The sequence below is a fragment of the Pongo pygmaeus genome, chromosome 4 (assembly GCF_028885625.2).
Source record: "Pongo pygmaeus isolate AG05252 chromosome 4, NHGRI_mPonPyg2-v2.0_pri, whole genome shotgun sequence".
NCBI lineage: Eukaryota > Metazoa > Chordata > Mammalia > Primates > Hominidae > Pongo > Pongo pygmaeus.
This window is the reverse complement of record NC_072377.2, coordinates 134,476,988-134,494,868: the sequence shown is the minus strand read 5'-3', so window position 1 is coordinate 134,494,868 and position 17,881 is coordinate 134,476,988. Positions and strand designations below refer to the sequence as shown.

Below are 17,881 nucleotides of genomic sequence, written 5' to 3'. Positions count from 1 at the left end.
TTGTATGCCACAACCAATTCATATCTGTCTCAGGCATGCAAGGCTGGTTCAACATTAAAAAATCAATTCATGTAATCTAGCACATCAACAGGTTAAAGAAGAATAATTGCATGATTATATTAAATTCAGAAAAAGCATTTGATGAAATTCAACACTCATTCACGACAAAAATTCTCAGTAAACTAGGAAAAGGGGGGGACTTACTCTACTTGATAAAGAATACCTACAAAAAAACCCACATCTAGCATTATACATAGTGATGAGAAACTCAAAGCTTTCCCACTAAGATCAGGGCAAGGATATGCCCTCGCTCCATCGCTTTTCAGTAGCATGCCGGGACTCTGCTAAGACAAGAAGAAAAGAAAATAAAAAGTATACAGATTTGGCCAGGCATGGTGGCTCGCACCTGTAATTCCAGCTACTCAGGAGGCTGAGGTGAGAGGATTCTTTGAGCCCAGGAGTCCGAGGGTGCAGCGAACTATGATCACACCTCTGCACTCCGGCCTGGGTGTCCAAGTGAGACCCTGTTTCCAAAATTAAATATAAAAAATAAAAAAAAATTAAAAGTATGTAGATTTGGAAAAAATAAAACTGTCCTTATTTGCAGATGACATGATCATCTGCATAAAATCCAAAAATACTGAAAAAATCCTGGAAATAATAAATGATTATAGCAAGGTTGCAGAATATAATAAAATAATTCAATATAAAGCTACAGTAATCAAGACAGTGTGGTACTGGCAGCAGGAAAGACAAATATTACAGACCAATGAAACACAAAATAAAGTTCAGAAATAGATCCACATAAATATAGTAGACTGATTTTTTTTTTTTTTTTTTTTTTTGAGACGGAGTCTCCCTCTTTGGCCCAGGACAGAGTGCAGTGGCGCAATCTCGGCTCACTGCAAGCTCCGTCCCGCGGGTTCATGCCATTCTCCTGCCTCAGCCTCCCGAGTAGCTGGGACTACAGGCGCCCGCCACCACGCCCGGCTATTTTTTTTTTTTTTTGTATTTTCAGTAGAGACGGGGTTTCACCGTGTTAACCAGGATGGTCTCCATCTCCTGACCTCGTGATCCGCCCGCCTCGGCCTCCCAAAGTGCTGGGATTACAGGTGTGAGCCAATGCGCCCAGCCAATCTTTGACTAAGGAGCAAAGGCAGTACAATATAGCAAACATGGTTTTTTCAACAAATGGTACTAGAAAACTGGACATCCACATATGAAAACATGGATCTAGACACAGACCTTATCCTCTTCACACAGTTAACTCAACGTGAATCCTAGAATTCCATGTAAAACACAAAACTCCAAAACTCCCAAATGGTAACATAAGAGAAAACCTAGACGACCTTGGGTATGGTGATGACCTTTTAGATACAACACTAGAGACACAATCAATAAAAGAAATCATTGATAAGCTGGACTTTGATAAATTTAAAAATTTATGCTCTGTGAGAGGCAATGTTAAGAAAATGAGATGACAAGTCACATACTGGGAGAAAATATTTGAAAAGGACACATTTGATAAAGAACTGTTACCTAAAATATACAAAGAACACTTAAGACACAACAATAAGAACACAAACAACTTGATTCAAAAATGGGTCAAAGACCTCACCAGACCCTTCACCAAAGAAGATAGATAGATGGCAAATAAGCATCTGAAATGTGAAATGAATGTGAATGAAATGTCAAATGTGAAAATATGCTCCACATTATACATCATTAGGAAATACAAATTAAAACAAGAATGAGATACTACTACATACCAAAATCCAGATCACTGATAACACTAAATTCTGAAAGGACGTGGTGCAACAGAAACTCCCATTTACTGCTGGGATGAGTGCAAAATGGTATAACTACTTAAGAAGACAGGCTGGTGATTTTTTACAAAGCTAAACATACTTTTACCATACAATCCAGCAATCACACTTTGTAGTATTTACCCTATGGAGTTAAAAACGTATGTCCATATAAAACCTGCACAATGATGATTACAGCAGCTTTATTCATAATTGCCAAAACTTAAAAGCAATCAAGATGTCTTTCATTAGGTGAATGGATAAAATGAGGTATATATCAGGGAAATGAAATATTATCTATCATTAAAAGAAATGAGTTATTACGTCATTAAAAGACATAGGAGAATCTTAAATGCACATTATTAAGTGAATAAAACCAAGCTAAAAAGGTTATGTACTTTATGGAACATTCTGGAAAAGGCGAAACTATGGAAACAGTAAAAAGATAAGTGGTTATCAGAGACTGGCGGATAGAGGATGAATAGTTCAAGTGCAGAGGATATTTATAATGTACTCTGTAAAATACAATAAGGATGAATACATGTCATTATACATTTGTTCAGACCCATAGAATGTACAACATTGAGAGTGAACCCTAAGGTAAATTATAGACTTTGGGTAATTATGAAGTGTCAATTTAGGCTCATCGATTGTAACAAATGTACCTTTTGGTGAGAGATGTTGATAATGTGGAGGCTATGCTCCTGTAGAGGTCGGAGATACATGGGAAATCTCAATTCCACTGTGAAGAAAAAACTGCTCTAAAAATAGTCTTTAAAAAAAAGGAAGGCCAGAATCTCTAATTGAACCACTTGTTATGAGTTGAAAAGTTTAAAAACTTTATATCATACAATGAATATTTAGTAAATAAAAAGCCACAAATCTTGTCAGTTTTTTAAACCTCACAATTTTAACTTTTCAGTGTAATATTTTCTTCATTAGATTAACTTCTGAATTACACCGTTACTGACAAATTAGTACCAATTTTTCTTTTTTTTTTTTTTTTTTTTTTTTTTCTTGAGACGGAGTCTCACTCTCTCGCCCAGGCTGGAGTGCAGCGGCGCGATCTCTGCTCACTGCAAGCTCTGCCTCCCAGGTTCACGCCGTTCTCCTGCCTCAGCCTCCTGAGTAGCTGGGACTACTGGCGCGCACCATCACACACGGCTAATTTTTTTGTATTTTTAGTAGACAAGGGGTTTCACCGTGTTAGCCAGGATGGTCTCAATCTCCTGACCTCGTGATCTGCCCACCTCGGCCTCCCAAAGTGCTGGGATTACAGGCGTGAGCCACCGCGCCCGGCCAATTAGTACCAATTTTTCTGATGACAGTATAATGCTAATTAAGGCTTCTTAATTATTTAGTATAAATAAATAATTACAGTTTCAGTTGGGAAGCTAAGTATCTGGAAATATAAATTATCAAATATACTTATATTTCCTTTTTTGGGTAGATTAAAATACTTTTATATATTTAGATAAACTGAGATAACATATACTCACTGTAGAAAATTTATATAAATTATTAAAGAAAAGGCAAAATACTCATTTGTCAGTGACACATTCCATCAACATTATAGGCTTATCTTCATTATGATTTGTACATAAAAATACATATGATATACTGGAAAGTCCTTGATCTCAAGAACTGTTTGTAATTCATCTTTGTATCCACACAGTAAGGAATATAGAACATAAGATGCAGCAGGTGTTCAAAGTTCTGTTAAACTGCATGTTAATTGTAAGAGCATTCAAAACAGCTGTATATTTACATATTTTAAAGTGCTCATGTGTACATATGTAAAATATGTATTTGTACATCTCCAACTTAAGGACAAATATGAATGAAGCTATTAAAAACTCATTAGCATAATTTGTATTGGCAAAATACTGGATATTAAATAACAGATATGACTAAAATGAATCATTTATATTAGATATTTTAAGTTAAAACTGTTTTGAAATCAAAGACATACCATAAATATTACTTCATAAATGTCATTGGAAGCGAATTGTGACCATCTTTTTTTCAAAAGCAAAATATAACCAAAATTCCAACAAAATAATTAGTACTCTAAGCTCAGAACTAAAGGGATACCTAAAAATAAATTATGTTAACATTTAATTCACAGCATTGTAAACCTCCTATATAAGTAATTAATTAACACATTTACTTTCTAGAAAGGCAGAAGATTGTGAAAAAGAAGCACAACAGAAACTGAGAAAGAAAAAATGCAGAGGGGTTCTGGTGAAAGTTTCAGACTGATTTCTTTCAGTTCTGCTTTGTTAAAATCTCCACTCAGAAATCCATCTATGCTTTATTTTTGTTGTTGCTGTTCTGAAGTAAGCTATTAGTTTTTTTTTTTTATTTTTTACTTCTTATATTTATAATGGTCATACTGAGCAAGTCAAAATCAGGAAAATGACTTAATATTTCCATACATATTTGCTTAAAAGATTTACTTTAAATTAAAACTGTAGTACAGATAATCTCACCATTACTATTTTGACAGCTTTATGGCCATGATAAAACTTGATATTTTTTACTTTTTAATTTTCCCCTAAATAAAAGACTATTTAATTAACTCAAGGGAAATAATTACCATTGAAATGGGATACCTCGTTCAATGCTATGCTCATCTCATTCTTTTAAAGTATATTTTAATGAATCATGAGCACATTTTAGTTATTATCTTCCTACATCTTAAAAACCATCTTACAGATAAGCTAACTTTGGGTGACATTAGACAAATATACATTCAACTTATGTAATGCAGATATATTATGTGTACAAAAGACTGCTTTGTTTTGAGCTGCCACAGTGGTGATTTTCAAGGATTCATAAGGGTTCAGATAGTCCCAAGTAATCTGTTCCCAAATAAAGCATTGTTCTTAAAGGATTGCTTATGCTTTATAACTGTGCTGCTAATCAGTAATTGAAAATATACCTATCCTTGAAATACCTATCTTTGGATTCATTTTGTCCTTGGGAGCCAGTGTGATGTAATGAATAGTGTGTGACCTTTGGGGCACAGAGATTCAGGTTTGGATTGCCTTCATGCCATTTGGACCTTTGGAACCCATCCCTTTACCCAAAACTATGTGAGCTCTGACTTTCTTCTAAGTAAAGAAGGGTTAATAATTTCTACCGTAAGGTTATTTTTCAGATTAGAGGTATAAAATGTAAAACACCTAGCAGGAAGTGCCTTATATAGTAGCCATTCAATTAAATGAAAATTTTAGGCTAGTATTGAAATAAACAAAGCAAAACTTAAAAAATGAACATCTTCTACATAGTAATATCATATATATATATATGTCTTCTCTGCATGTCATAAACAAGAAAGTTGCTTTGTCTTAACAAAGCAAAGCATTAGACATATTTTATGAACTGCTCAAGTGAACCACCCCCCAGACAGAGGTTGTCATAAGAAAAACAATGTGCTTTATTTAACTCTCTTTTTAATAAATGTTTTTTGGATTACTAGAGTTTTCTTCATCATGAGTAAAAATGCCAGAGTAGCCAGTTCCTACACAGCCAAAAATCCCGCCATTTAAAAAATATATAATATTAAATGTGAAGAGCTTTTTAGGTATATGTAAGTCTTCCAATCAGGAAGTTCTATATTAAATACTCCTAAAGGAATACAAATTCAAGAAAAGGAAAGGTTCTCAGATATCCTTCATTCAGTCATTCCCTTTTATAACATTTTATTCTAGCGTCCTAACACAATCCACTGTATTTTTAGGTGGACACTCTGTTACAGTAAATATCTGTGCACATTTACTGGGATATTATCTATGAAACCAAGGTGAGATTGGTTATGGAGGGCAAATCCCTATTTATTAACTGGTTTCTTTTTAACTTAGCTCTTCACTTTGGACTCAGATTTTGTTCATTCAGCTACTTAAATTGCCATGGATAGTCTTTGAGGCCAAGTTCTAGGATTTCTTATGAATTTTCTGCCTATCCGGGCAACTTCCAGTTCATCAAAGACTGATTCTAGGTCCTAATTGACCACATATTTCTTCTTTGAGAGAACTCCACTACTCATTTTTCACATCTGTGGGGTCTGTGGGGATCTAAGGATATAGACATTTTCAACCAACTATCGTATCAAGTAGGGTGAAAGCAAAACAGCCGATCTTCTTGAATAAGACTGGTTTTATTTTAATTTATTTTTATTTATTTTTCACACAGAAGAACACAGAATGTGGTCAGAACAGCTAAGATGAAACTCCGAACACAACCACTTACTGATCTGTACAAGTTACTTCAACTCTCCATGCATCAGTCTCCTTGCCCATATAAAGAGAAAAATGATGACTCCTACCACATAAACTATCTCATTTTATCCATGCAACAACCCTATACAAAATACTTAAGAGGACTGACCTGTCCATAATATGAGTTCAAATTTCATACATAACTATGATGCCATCATTGTCACCATCATCATCACCAAACAGAAATTCCGTAGTAAAGATGGCTTAAGAGAAATTTTTCCATTACCTTGGTTCTTGACTATCCTAAGTGGAACACATCAAATATTATTCGAATATTCACAGAATTACATATTGTAATATATGTCAAAAATGGTTTATAAAATTTAAAAAATCAAATAATCACATTAGATAAAGCACTTTCTATTTAAGTTTTATATTTAACCATCTTAGTCAAATTTCTAGAGGTACTTTTGTTACATATGAAGTAACTAATAATTCATTATTGTATTAAAATATTGTATTAACATCAAAAATTAGGACAGTCATCTCTCAATCAATGCTTTGTGTTCTTCAACTTGCTACTTCCTTCAGAAATTGAAGGTCAACGATAAGTCATTTTGTAATGTCATAAATTGTAAAGTAATCATTTTAAAATAATAATTACATATAGTTTGAAAACTAAAGTTCTGAGTAGATGCTACTATAATTGTATCCGAGGTAACAAAACTAATAGTCTTAGATTGTATTTATTTATTTATTTATTTATTTTTTAGTATACTTTAAGTTTTAGGGTACATGTGCACAACGTGCAGGTTTGTTACATATGTATACATGTGCCATGTTGGTGTGCTGCACCCATTAACTCTTCATTTAACATTAGGTATATCTCCTAAAGCTATCCTTCCCCGCTCTCCCCACCCCACAACAGGCCCCGGTGTGTGATGCTTCCCTTCCTGTGTCCATGTGTTCTCATTGTTCAATTCCCACCTATGAGTGAGAACATGCGGTGTTTGGTTTTTTGTCCTTGCGTATGTGTGTTGTCAGGCCCAAGGGCCTCTTCCATCCTTGTCAAGGGGAGTGCTAACCTTCTCTCCTTTCATACAACACTAGTCTTAGATTTTAAATATGATTAATGTTACTTCTCTACACCATAGCTTACACAAATAATATATGTTCGTGTAAAAATCAATTTAGATCCTTTCTACAGATAAAAAAACAGACATTCTATGGTGTCCTGAAATCTGTAAAATCAGATGTGACATTTTCAATGTGCTGTGCTGCCCACCTTGACATCCAGTAAAGGAAATCTGTGCACAACTTTCTGCTCCCGAATCTCATTCTCTGCACCAGCCCTTACAACTGTGCCATGAAGTTCCTCTAGAATTGTGGAGAGCACCAGCAACCCAACCACACTTGACAGCCTTGAGGAACTATAAGTACATAGGGGCTCTTGCTTTTTTTTCTCGACCATGGTAATTTTTGATTTTTAGCGGAGACAAAGAATTCCAGTGTTTTAGATCTTCCTTCAAAGATTAGCAAGAGAAACTACATTAAGGGCACTGGGGGTAGGGGTGAGTATAAACACATTTTATATATTCCAGTTGGAATTACTGTTCTTCTGACTGGTCTAACTCATATTAAAGTCGCAGTATCACCAAGTCAGGGTAAGCCCACAGAAGGGTCAGTTGAGTTATCCTTTCTATGGTGATAATCTGCACAGCCAGACTGGCACATTCCATCCCTTTTACATGATTCACCAGGAGGACCAAGCAGCAATGTAACCAGATCAGTGTAAAGGGCCTTATCAGCTCAAAGGCATCCCTTCCAATTATGGGCTATTAGAAATAAGCTATGTGCTAGGAAATCTCATTTGCCCCAAAATAGACTTGATGAAATTATGATTTTTCATATTCAGTTATTTGGGATAATATGCTATTTTTACAATTATAGAAAGTTCAGGGGTGGTCAATCTATTAAGAATGCAGGGGAGACAAGAGACTGACAATCAGAATAAGAGCACTGCAGACCTAGGAGCCAACTTATGAAAAATCATGAGGTTGTGTAATAGCATGTCATTCTAGAAGAAAACACAAGTAGTTTGAGGTTTATAAACAGTGGGATAATTTCTATTGAGAAAGTAAGCAGGGGCAGATGTTGCTATGGAGTCTGGGTTTTGTCAAGACACTGAAGGACTATAAGACTAAAAGTGACTTCTCCAAAATGATATACTTTTTTTAGAAGATTACTGTGGAAACAATCACTTTTTAAGGGGATGGACTGTGAGGATGCAGCTCATCATTCCTCTAGGAGAGGTAATGAGGCCTTTAATCAAGGCAATGCCTGTAAAAATTGAGGAAAGGAGATTTCACAAAATGACAATATAGACTACTGCAAATTTGTAACAAATCATACTTAACAGTGGGGCGTATTGGGGAGAGAAAATATGTATATAATCATTTTGAAATTCTGAAGAAACTGAATTGCACTTAATTATCTTTAAAAATGGCAACAATTCAAAAAGAAACATTTTATATCCATTAGAATACGAATAAAAAACTTCATATGCATAAAATAGCTAGTCATACAAGAATATAATTCAGACACATAAAAACAGGCAAAATTTTCTCAGTTCATTTGAATATGTAGTTAGAGGTGGCTAAGTTAGCACTACGGATAGAATTCTAGATTCTCTGAAATTCTTCATAAAAAGTGTAATTAAATTAGAATAAATTAAATGAGAATATGTTCTTTTTGGAAAGCTTATGATCTTGGATAGAATAATATAATGTGAATCAACAATCATGGCTGATAGGACTACATTCCTGATAACACATGATCAGTGTAGAATCTATGACACAAAGGTTTCATAAACACCATAGCTAAAAGATAACTCACAAAAAAGCAATTTAATGAAAGAGTTATTGAGGGGATAGAGGAGCAGGAGCATCATGTGAGAGAGTTACAATCACAATATGAGAGCAACACAAGGCATAAGACTCACCATGAGATGAAAAAGCATGATTGACTCATCACAAGACTCCATCAGTGGGCTAAAGACCAAGTAAGAAGGGACAGGGCAGTGCGTGGGAGAAAAGAGCAGAGGAGGCAATATAGGCCTATGAAACAGAGAAGACAGCCATGAGAAGATGCAAGGCACAAAACTAAGACACAGGCAACAATAGACAGCACTCAAGATGTCAATATGTCAGAATTAGATATTCGAAAAGAAATAAAGATGGTTTCCCCACTCATTTCTTGCCTATTATAGGTCTGATTTTGAAAGCTTTGTGAGTAGGAGAGTGGGTGTGGGGGAGTTAACCTTAAGGGTTCAGTTGCAGAGCATTTTCCCATATTCATCAAGACACACACAGACCACACACACACACACACACACACACACACACACTGCAGAGATCAGGCCAGTAGCTGTTTTCATGATGCAGATTTCTTGGAGAGTCCCTAAAACAGACATTAAGACTTTTACTTAGGGAAAAAAAGGCTATTAACATCAAAAATTTTAGGTTGTACAAAAATAATAGGATGTATAGACATATATAGCATATGCATACATATATCTATATGTGACTGAGAGGACTAAACTGGGCTTGCATAACTGCATCCTGGAATACTACAAATAGAAAGTGGGAAGGGAAACATACCAGGAATAACTGTTAGGGGTCTTCAAGTCATCCCCTTCTCACTCATGATTTTTCATCTTTTATCTTTCTGCAACCCTAAGGTCCATTTAGACAGAGTGGAAAATCTGGAGATAATTTGTAATGTTCTTAAACTTGGGGACTGGTTATGTCATAATTTTTAAGTCATGCTAAATAATTTTGACTTAATCTGTAAATAACAGTTAACACTGAAGTTCTTTTTGTTCAAGTTACCTATCTGAATTCAGTCAAAACTCTAATCTGATTCTTAAGGGAAAGTCTGTCTCTTGATAGAATGATTTAGTGCATTGTTGGTTAAACAAGGCACAGTTAGAATTGCCCTAGGGGAAGCAGCCCTTTCACACTTTTGAATTAGCTACAGATGAAGAGATGTATAAAATAGCATAGCTGAATTCCCAGTAGAATCCAAGCATGTGTAGAAATTTACAGCCACCAGCAACGATCTCACTTTACAACAGTAAGGTCCTTGGAGACAAGTCTCATGTCTAATTTTAGACTATCTCTAGTTCTCAGTTCAGTGCCTGGTCACTCCCTATAAATGCTTGCTGATTGGCTAAATGAAAAATATAGCCCTCATTAATAATGTCTCTGAATATTATTTTACATGGCTAAAGCTATTTTTTATAAGCAATGTGATATACCATATAACACATTAGGGGTTTGAAAGTAGGTAAACTTGACCCTGAAACTTTTTAACAATATAGCATTAGACAAGTAACTTTCCTAAGTCACAATTTTCTCATTTGTAAAATAGAGGTAATGATACTAACTTACAGAGTTGCTGTGAAGACAGAAATTTTAAAAACTTGTCTACTTCAGCACCTGGTAATAAAATGTACTAAGCAATTAAATTTACAGTACATAGTATTCTGATGTAAATCTTTTGTTAGCCAATGACTGAAGAATTACATAGCTAAATAAATATTAAATTATTTTATTATTTTATTTATTTTAATAAAATTAGTGCATGGAAATAAAATTAGAAACCAACCTATTTATTATTATTATTTCATATCTTTAAAACAGCATCTGTCTTAAAATAACTTACCATATTTTGACTAATTAATGTATTGAATATCTACTTTTACTATAAAATTATACCAAATGTAAAATGTACACTACCTACATTATTATTAAAATTAAAATACATGCAGAGTTGCTTCCATCTTATTACAAATGAGATAACAGAATAATCCTGAAAACTTGTCACTTTCAACCTCCTCATCCTGTTCAGTACATGTCCTTTGAATTCCAAATATACTATTTTCTTCTAAATAGTTTCACATATTTTTAAATAGAACACCAAGGAATGGGCTGAGCATACATTTATAGGTACATACTATAATAAGCCTTAATATTATAGCTTTATGAAAAGACCTGCTATAACCTTACGTTTATCTGGCATAGTAGAGACATTTAGATTGATATTTAACTATAACAATTTAGAGTTATAAACAGTAACTCATGTTTCCCCAATGTTATCACATATATCATCAGGTTTGGACATTTGCCAAATTCAAATGGCAGCATGGCTTCTGGTAGCATAGTTGTATAGCCTAGAGTAGCTGGTAGCATTATTAATCAAATTTACCCACAAGTCACATCTTCTTTATAAGTATGAGAAAAATTATTCAGTTATACAAAGAAAATTGCATCTACAATATCAATCAAATTAAACACAACAGTGTAAGTGAAATACAGCATTTCAGAAAAACAACCCAATCCACAAAATTCTCTAGCCTGATTATTCCATTCAAATGCTTTAGATAAATGTGATTACACTTTTATCTATTCCTTACCACTGATCAAATGTAAGCATTATTCCATGCTAGCACTTCATTTAAGATCTCTCTCTGTGTAAACATTTTCAACTCAAAAGCACTTTCTATCTATCTATCTATCTATCTATCTATCTATCTATCTATCTATCTAATTAATCTGTTCCTCTGTCCACCCCCCTGTTTGCCCATCCATCCATCCATCCATCTATCCATCCCTAAAGTCAAACAAATAAAGATGTTGAGTACCTACTATGTGCCAGGCATTCTGCTAGGCTCTGGTGATGCAAATGTTTACAAGACAAACATTTTCTCTGATCTCAAGTTGCTTACAGCCCAGTGGGAAACAAAAAAGAAATGAGTAAGCAGACAAATAAAACAATTTCAGTAAGTCTTACGAAAGAAGCAAACAAAAGGCTGACTTGGAGATCTACATTAAATGTAGTAGTAAGGCAAGGCTGATCTGAGAGGAGCTCCTTCAAGTGGGGAACTAAAGAATGAGAAAGAGGCAGCTTTGCAGATTTGGGTGGCCTTTTACAAGCAGGGACAGCATGTGGCAAGAACACAGTTCAGGAAACAGCCTGGAATTTTGGAGAAATTGAAAGAAGTACAGAGTTCATTTTATTTATTCAACAAATAAATATGTTCATAATGCTTCACTAGTATTTTGGTTGAAAAGTTCCTTATTTTATTTTTGATACAACAGAAAGAAACTGCCTAAATGCATTAATTAAAGTAAACTATTTTTCTCAAGCTTCTATTTCTGGATACCCTTCAATTATTGTAGAAATGGCACTTAAGACAACCTTACCAAAATTATTCCACCACTGAATTAAAGATAAACCTATTTCAGATCAGGGAGAAAAGTATTTTTTCTACCCATTTCTTCAAACAATCTAGCAAAACCATTTACATATGCTTTGAAATTACATATCCTTTGTAAAGAGTGTAAAAATAACTGAATTAAATACTTCATGAAAAGAGTTTCTTTTTAGGCTTGAGATCAGTCACAAGCAAATAACTGATATTCATGCAGTATTTCAAATTAATTGTCTGTAAAAAGCAAGAAAATGTGTTTAGCATGCAATCAGTATACTAAATGACTTAACTACAATTAGCTAATGTTTAGTTGAAGAAAATATGCATCATAAAACATGGTCTATTTAATTACATTAAGTAATGCTTAATATTAAACATTAATGAGTAAATCATTACATTGATAATGGAAGTGGTATCAACTACTTTAAACATATTGGAATATTCATTGCTTCCAGAAATGTGGTCTCAAACTTATACCGACTTATTTAACCCTAGCTATGTCACCTCTTAACTTCATGTGTGTGTGTCTAGGTGTAAAGTAAATTTTTTGAAGTATCATTTTATAGGAAAATAGGAAAGGAGCTGTCATACCAGCATCAATTTACTTCCATTGACCCACAGATATTTCTTTTCAAAGATACAGTAACGCTGTAGAATATACACCAATACATAACAACGCTGACTTAACTATAATGTGATATCCATTAATCATAAGCATTTTTCACATAAATTAACCATTCTAGCTAAAACATCAGAAAAATAAGTCAGTGATTAAGAATTCCCCCAAGGAATGTGTTACATACAGATTCCCAGGCTCCACTTCTACAGATTCTGACTCAGTTAACTGTGGAGTGGAGCCAAGAAATCTGCATTAATAAATACCCCCACATATTTCAGATGCAGGTAGACTACTGGTGGCCTGCACTTTGGGAAACACTGCCTTGAGCCTGGATAATCTTAAGAAGAAAAGTGTTTTAAACACACATTGGCCTATTTGCTGGGAGATCTTGTAACAGTATGCTTACCATTTAATAAAAACCTTCATTCAAAACTGTTGGTTTCCATTTGCTTCTGACCCATCAAAGTGTGAGAAACACCTGTCCTTTACAGTTACAGCAAAATTCATAAGGAACTAGTGAGAAACCAGTCAGATGAGATGACTAAACACTGTTCACCTCATCAGTGGAATCAATATCCTCTACTCTGTTTCTCCCAAGTTAAATGTTAGAGTACCAAGTTTCAAACTCCCCATCTAAGTGGTTTAATGTAGAACAATGCATTTTGTACTCAATATTCAATATATTTTTGCTGAATTGCATTAATAAAAATAAATTTAATATTGAAAATGATCAAGATTTTTCAATGCAACAATTAGATGGATTTAAGTGTTCTCTGGAAAAAGAGACAACTTGAAAATATATGTTCAAATTTAAAAAATGTTAGCTACACAGATAAAACGGAAAACAGGGAATTCACATAAAGTTAACTGCACGTTCATTTTGGTCTATTCTTATGTGTGGATTTATCAAAGTATATTATGAGATATCACTCTAATGGAATTGAAAGAATAATTTAGATTCCCCAACAGTATGTATTTAACAAGGCACAATCTACCTGCTGACATCTTAAAGATAGGTATGAGGATTGTCTCTTCTTGTATCTTTATTTTAGCTTGAAAACTTTATTTTAACTTAGTGGATTTTTTGAAGACTACACTACCATAGTTTATTGTCAGCGGAAGAGAGATTTTGTTATTAAAAATGGATCTGTAGCGTATCATATTATGTATACTCTCTTATTGCCACTTCAACCAAAAATTCATGCAAGTTTAATAAAAGTGACTTACCAGTAAATTAAATTGTAAAAATCTAGACATTAATGTTATTTCTAGATGTGCCATTTAAAAACCCTTACTATGGCTGATTTCAAACACTTAGGAAAATTAATGACTGCCAGATGAAGTATATAATGTCTGTGGACATGGTCAGGTTTAAGCATAGTTTGCCTTTGAATGATCCTTTCTATTCACTCACCGTCTTCTGTATAATTAATAGCCACTCTCCCAAATCACATGCCAATTAATGAGATGCAGATAAAGGCTTAAAGGTCTGTACTGCAATTCGGTCTTAATGAAAGTCAATATCCTTTTGCCAAGAAAGCTCAGATCACATTTGGCTTTCACAGATAATTAGGAGGGTTTTCAGAGAACCACATAGCAGTGACTGGTAAATATTAGATCTTTAAATAAATGCCATATTTAGCAGGAAAAAGAACTGTTAGAAATGACTTTTCAATTTTACAGAAATAAGTGTGTTTAATTCTCTTAAAATGATATTTAAAAGTAAACAAGATAAGCATATTATATACACATATCTAAAATGGTATTCCACATAAGACTTTTCATCAAGTATAATCATTTGAAAATAGTCCTTATTTACATGACTTGATTCCTCTTGTATCAAATGCTGACTCTTAAGACACGTAAAAAGGCTCTCCATTAATTCCATCTTCCCTCCTTCAAAGTCTTTCTCACCCTATATAAATGTGGTATGGGCACATTAAACTATAGAGTCTATGAGATAGGTACATTATTTTTATTTTATGAAGATACTGAAGCCAGTTAAGGAGTGAATTCTGATGTTAAACAAGGGCTTTGGATTTTGAGTATCTTTTTCTGTTACAACTCTGCCACTCTAAATTGGTTATATAAATAGAAGATGGTCAAATCGCTTATGATGGCCTTCTTAAATTGCTTTAGACAGAGGTAACACTACACACGTTGAGCCCCTACACAAGGAGTACTTTGACCTTAAGTATAAAGTTACTTTCAGTATCTGTACTGTAGGAGGGACAACTTGGTCATCAAGAAATAAAATAAAGTCAGGCATTGCTTCCTTTCTTATTGTTACTTCTTAGTGACTTTTTTCATTCTCTTTTCAAGGCAAGAACTAAACCCACTTCAGGAAAACTGATACACAAACAGTAGGTGAGAGTCTTTCCTTTGAGCAGACACTGGATAAAAGCAGAACTTTTCATGGAGCTGCAAAAGTTCCATGTAAAGAATATCTGCCAAATTTGTAGAGGTCTATAAACTCCAAACTGTGATTTGATGAGTATGTCTTGGGAATCTTTCAATTTTCATACCTCCAAGACGTTATGAGACACAAATAAAGGTATTCGTTATTTACTTATTTTTCATTAAAAATTTTATCATTTTATTAACATATTATCTAATTTAATGCTCATAACAACCTTATGACATGGATCTTACATTGCCCCCATTTTCAGATGAGTGATCAAATGCTCAGTGAGATAACAGTTATCTGGCAAGTAGTTAGAGAGCCCAGGTTCACACTTGTGCAGTGCAGCAAATTTTACACAATGCACTACCTACCTGCTGAGCTGTGCACTGAGAAATGCGGCCTTATTTTCACTTGCCAATCACTTACTGAGTTCCTGTTATGCACAAGACACTGGATAGTTTCCAAAGATGAATTTATTTGGATCAACAGATTAAACAGAAGAAAAATACTCCACACTTTTGCTTCCACTACACAAACATTCCTTGACATTTCAACAGCTGTTCTTCTCAAATCATTTGGTATTTCTAATACTTCAAAGGTGCTTTTTCTCTAACAGCCTATAATACAAATACAGACTATCACCTAGAATAAAGCATGTTGTCAGAAAAGTTAGGATGGAGCTTTACATCTTTGCATGTGTGTACAGAGCTCCCTTCATCAAAATATGTTTCTGATGGACAGAATCCAGAATCTGTGGAGTATGAGAAGAGTTATTCAGTCAACTACTCCTCATGTAACAGCTTTTAAAACAAGAATTTAAGGCTCTGGTCTCACTAACTGAAATGTTTTTATACCAACAAGTTTATCAACAGGCAAATAGCTGATGAACCAGTATTCTGTAATATAAAATAAAATCTCTGGTGACCTTAAATGAGACATCCCTATGATTTCTTTCCTATTGCTGCAAAGAATAATTACTGAAAAAATGTTTGACAAATGTGAAAAGACAATTACCCTTTATCAATTATATGTTAGAAATTAGTAACCTCCCCACGATTCCAGGTTCCTTTCTGAAACCTGTCAATTATCTCGTTTCAACAAAAGGTACGATGAAAACCTTTCTTTAATGACTCACAGAAGCATTGGATTAAACAGTGTATCTAAATGGAGTAACCTCAAAGTGCACTGCAGCACCAAAATAGCATATGATAACTAGAAATGAAGAGTCCACAAAGTGAACTATGTACAATATTTATTTAACCACCAGGACTGACAGTTAAAGCAAACTTTTGATCAGCTCCACATCATACTGTATTATACGGAAATGTAATTTGGAAATTCTGCAATAAAATCAAAGAACACGTGATGGTGTCACAGGTTTCAAAGCTGGCAAGGTAGAATACATCTAGGCAACTTCTGCCAATTTTCCAGATGGCAAATCTCAGTTCTAAAGAAGTAACATCACTTCCCCATTGTCAAATGGCAGTGTTTCCCAGAAGTTGACCTGAAAACCAGATTTCTACCACCCATTTCAGAGCTCTTTCCACAAAATAACGTGCATCCACACCATTTAACCTCTTTGCCTCTTCCCCCTGGAAGGAAACTCGTGAATCCAAATCCTCACTGACACACACAAACCAAGAAAATTCCAACTGATGTCATGAGGCACTTGAAAATGTTTTTCAATTAAAAGTAAAGTTTAAACTGGTCAACATGAAAAGTTACACATGATTCAACCTATGTACTGTGGCTGCAGACTAAATATATTTCAAATAATGTACTGGTATTTGAATGACAGAAAACAGATGGGGAATGAAAAAATCAAGAACATTTTGTGTTTTCAGTCATAGCTCTAAAAGTGGGGGAAAAGAAAAGATCTACACTGTGAGCAGCTTCATAGCTCCAGAGTTTGTACAGTGAAGAATAAAAACCCTTCATACTAATTTGAATTTCAAATACACCAAAATTACTAATAACCAGTCTTATGACAGTAATTAAGATTATTTCTAAAGTGATTAAGATTCTCTACATACTATTTGCTATGTACACAGGGGGAAAATTGCCCTGAATAATTCAATCCTAGACTGTTAAAGAGTGGCTGTTAAAGTAAGACCAGATAGGACTGCGCATTGTTTTCCAGCTGGGAATCCCAAATAGAAGAGAGGCACACAACATTGACAGGGATGGATTGAGAGCTACTGGAGTCCTATACCTGAATGCACACTTGGGCTGTGTTAGCCCCCTAGCTTCTGGAAAAATTATAATTACCCTCTTCTCTTTCCTGGAGGGTATTTATAATTACCCTCTTCTCTTCATCTTCTCCTATCTTCTCCCTCCCAAGCTACATAGAGCCCAACTGATGAAACAGAAGATGCTAGGGCAGCAGGAGTGGGAATTCCACCTTACCCAAGGATACACCTTATCTTCCTCACATATTTGTATATAAGAGCAGGTGTATCCTTGGGTATTCAGGGTCAAATCAGACCTTCAGTCAGTTAGTCTAGGATCACACAGCCAGAAAGTACATCAGAGTTTCTTCTCTAAAAACAACTTCCA

At 34.4% G+C, this 17,881-nt stretch overlaps 1 protein-coding gene and 1 pseudogene across 7 annotated transcripts in view; both read right to left on the bottom strand.

Annotated features, from left to right (window-relative positions):
• The window catches only part of CHSY3 (chondroitin sulfate synthase 3), a 297,300-nt gene that overhangs the window by 215,830 nt on the left and 63,589 nt on the right, over positions 1 to 17,881 (bottom strand). The window lies entirely within an intron of this gene.
• On the bottom strand, positions 7,025 to 7,135 carry LOC129037726 (U6atac minor spliceosomal RNA; annotated as a pseudogene).